Source organism: Puntigrus tetrazona, chromosome 21 (genome assembly GCF_018831695.1).
Source record: "Puntigrus tetrazona isolate hp1 chromosome 21, ASM1883169v1, whole genome shotgun sequence".
In the NCBI taxonomy this organism is placed as follows: domain Eukaryota; kingdom Metazoa; phylum Chordata; class Actinopteri; order Cypriniformes; family Cyprinidae; genus Puntigrus; species Puntigrus tetrazona.
In genome coordinates this window covers 5,872,759-5,876,702 of record NC_056719.1, presented here as the reverse complement: position 1 = coordinate 5,876,702, position 3,944 = coordinate 5,872,759, and the positions used below count along the sequence as shown (strand labels likewise).

General features: G+C 40.8%; 1 pseudogene; it reads left to right on the top strand.

Moving 5' to 3' along the window:
* The first annotated feature begins 1,084 nt into the window (after positions 1-1,084).
* LOC122326777 lies at positions 1,085-3,054 on the top strand (annotated as a pseudogene).
* Positions 3,055-3,944: the final 890 nt, after the last annotated feature.

Sequence of the window (3,944 nt, the reverse complement as noted above, 5' to 3'; positions counted from 1 at the left end):
ATATATATATATATATATATATATATATATATATATATATACACTATACACTACACACTACAAAGCAGCCTCTTTTAATGAATTACAGTGATTGTGTTTTGTAAATTTGTTAGTCCACATTCATTTCTTGATGGACTGTATGTAGATAGCCTGCTGTCGCTGGTATGAATACAGCGGTAGAAACAGAAGTTTAAAGCCCGCAGCTGTGAGTTTCTAATGTTTCGTTTATTCAGACAGAATTTAAATGATTCAAAACTGATACATTTGAAAAAAAAAAAAAAAAAAAGTGTCGGAGGCACATTCACCTCACAGCTAGAAGTTGAAGTAAAACGATAGTGTTTATTCAAGCTTCATCGTTCAGTGATTGTTCCGCGATTTATCTGCGGAGTGTTTAAGCCCTGTCCACAGAGACTTTTAAGCTCGTAAGATATCCCACTGCCTCACATGACCGGCACGCATGCAGATGTCCTTTATTTAAGAAATAGATCTCAAATTGACTAGATTGATTTTGTCTCCTTTTTGTATTTAATAGCTGGTCGGATGGCAGCTCTTTTAATGTGCAAATGAGAACCAATGAGGACAGACTCCTAAATTCAGTTCAGACACTCATCTGACACGGGCCACGTCACCGCCGGCCTCAGCCAATCGCGTCGCGCCGAGCCCCTCCACTTTCCCAGGCACGCTCTCAAAGTTTTGACTTTTTGCAGCAAAAGACGGCAGGTTGATGAAAATGTTTTATTATCTTCCAGATCTTCATGAACTACCCAGAAAGACTCTCTATTTATTTATAGATTTCAAAAACGCTCTCGTTGAAAGGACGCCGCTCTGTCGTATCATGCAAGAACTGAAAGAAGGGAATGGATTTTGCCAGAGGAGATGGGTATGAAGCTTCAGTGCAACTGATTGGGATTTTTAGAGAAAAGAACCTTTTTCTAAAGGCTTGAGTGTTTTTGTTTTGGTTTTCCCCCTCCTTCCTCTCTCTCTCTCTCTTATTCACTGTTTCGCGTTTGTTTTTACGTTTGGCGCTGGTCTCCATCGTCTTGCTTCTTGCGCAATATTTAGTTGAAGTTGAAGTTTCTTGGTAATGTTAGCTGTGGGGCAAATGGACGGGGTCTCGCCAGAGCGCTTTCCTACTCAATACCCCACCTCTGGCTGCTTTACACAGCATGACCGAAATGAAGACACCACTTTACCCAGCATACCCGTTATCTTCCACCGGACCAGCATCCTCCACTTCGCCGACAGCTACCTCTCCGAATCCAGGCGGTATCCCGGTCTCGTCCCCGGGGATCAAAACATCCACCGGACTCTCGGTCCTCGGATCGCCCCAGTGCTCGATCGCCACACCTCACGGAATAAACGACATCCTCAGTCGACCCGCGGTGGTCACCGGAGCGGCGGCGGCGTCTTCTCCCGCTGGAATCTTGTCAGGACTGCCCCGCTTCAGCAGCCTGAGTCCTCCGCCGCCTCCAGGGCTGTATTTCAGCCCCAGCGCCGCGGCCGTGGCGGTGGCTCGTTATCCGAAACCCCTGACGGACCTTCCAGGCAGAACCCTATATTCTGGCCTGGAGTTATGTAAAGCCCGCACTGGAGAGACGCCAGATTTGCTTGTTCCCCACGTAAGTGCGCGGTTAACTTTTTTTCGAAACCTGTTAGCGATCCCAAATATTTTCAACGAGCACGCGTTTAACGTGGTGTAAATGATAACGGTGACATATTTTTTATCTCGTCCCTGACAGATCAAAACTCAGTGCTCCTGGACAAGGATGGGAAAAGAAACACACGCGACCAACGTTTTCCGGGCAGCAAATTTTTGCCCTGGAAAAAACATTTGAGCAAACGAAATATTTAGCTGGACCCGAGAGAGCGCGGCTGGCCTACTCTTTAGGAATGACAGAGAGCCAGGTCAAGGTAAGACAGTCCTAATAGTTCATGTATGACAAGAAAAAACCTTGACTGACTCGATTGTTTTATTATCATTAATCCATGAAACGTAAAAAGAGAATTAGATGTGGTATCGGCCCAGTACATAAACGACCAAATCATTCACCTTTCAAACCTTATATATATATATATATATATATATATATATATATATATATATATATATAGCATAGTACAAAAATTTAGTCTATATCATTTATTTATCTAGAGCAAATAATTTAGATTTAGCCTAATGAAACGACCTAGTGTCAAATAGACCTAATATCATTTTTATTTAAAGCATTAACGCACCGCAATTGTTTTATTATTATTATTATTATTATTATTGTATTATTATTATTATTATTATTATTATTGCAAGAGAAACAATTGAATTGCAGTTAAAAAGCCACCGAAACGTGTCCTATATTCATTTGTTGAAATATTCGAAACATGTTTCAGTATTTTATTTTAAAGTGCTTATATTAGATGTTTGAAGAGCCATCTCTTCCAGTTGTTTTTATAGCCTGTCAAGTTAGACGGGGAAAATCCGATTTGCTGGACATTGTTTAATGCTCCTGAGCGACATTTTCATGACTACAATTCCCATTTGGCATGCCTGCTTTTTGACGGAGACGAATCGCTATTTCTGTGCGAATAATTCTCCTTTTCATCCTAAAAGGTGGTTTCAAAACCGAAGAACAAAATGGAGAAAACGGCACGCGGCCGAAATGGCCTCGGCGAAGAAGAAACAAGATTCGGAGACCGAGAGGCTGAAAGGGGCTTCGGAAAACGAAGACGACGACGACGACTACAACAAACCCCTGGACCCAAACTCGGACGATGAGAAAATAACGCAGCTGCTGAAAAAACACAAACCGAACTCGGCTCTTATCATTCACACGTCGGAAAACGAGAGCTCGTAAAACGGAAACGGCGAACGGTCCGTCCGGTTCTTCGAGAAGTGTCAAAATATAATGTAGGCTGCTGTTTTTTTTCCACCGAGTCCGAGCTCTGGTTTGAGAGGAAGGATGCGAATCAGAGGAATATGCACTATTGGTGGAGCCGAGCGTGCATCGGTGTCTGCGACAAGACACGTTTCGACGTAAAGACAACGGTACTTTTTGTAAATTAACGACGTGAGTTGTATCGCATAGGAATTATATTACTGTGAATATTTATGTGTAAAATATTTTGAATAGCAAACATGGCAGAATTCGTTCATTTCGCTTCGGTTTAATTTTTTTTTTAAGCTTTGTGATTTGCATTTTCGTTTCATTAATTTGTGCAGGCCTAGGTGCTGATCACCCCGAGTTATTATTTTATTTTATTTTTTTTTTCTATGGGTGTAAGTTGCCTCAGCCCTCTGATTCTCAAAAATAATCAACAATGGAAATAATTTTCAGAATGTACCACTAATGGTAAAAGACATCTAAACGACAGCCCGAATTGAGGCTCAGTCAAAAGATTGATCTGGCCATAACACGTGTAAATAAACAAACAAACACCTAACCATATATTTGTAATATAATGCATAGTGTTCGTCTCCCGATGTTAGGATGTTTCTTTCATTTTTTTTTTCCTCCATGATTAATTTATGATATTTTAAGTTTGTAACAGTGTTTGAATCCTGCAAAATGCGCCCTGCAGGTTCGTGTGTATTGCACTTTTATTTAATAAAATGTTAAACATATGGGATACTTTTCTTTTGTTATTGTTAATTGGAATGATATTTTGTGAACGCCCTTTTCGAGCGTTAATAGAAACGCTTGCTGACGATTCATCGATTCGTTTCGAAACTAATGAGAAGTTGTCGTTAAAAGAGTCGTCGTGGCAACGCGCTTAGCCTATTATTATTTATTCGTTTTGAACAGCCGCAGCACATTTACGCATTTTAATTTCATTAACTGAATAATCGTACTCTCCTTTATTGCTTGGCGTGAACACGCATTTTACCGAATAGCTTATAGTTATTAAAGACCGCCGTTACTTTGCGCATTAATGTGCTAAAGTTTCGCTAC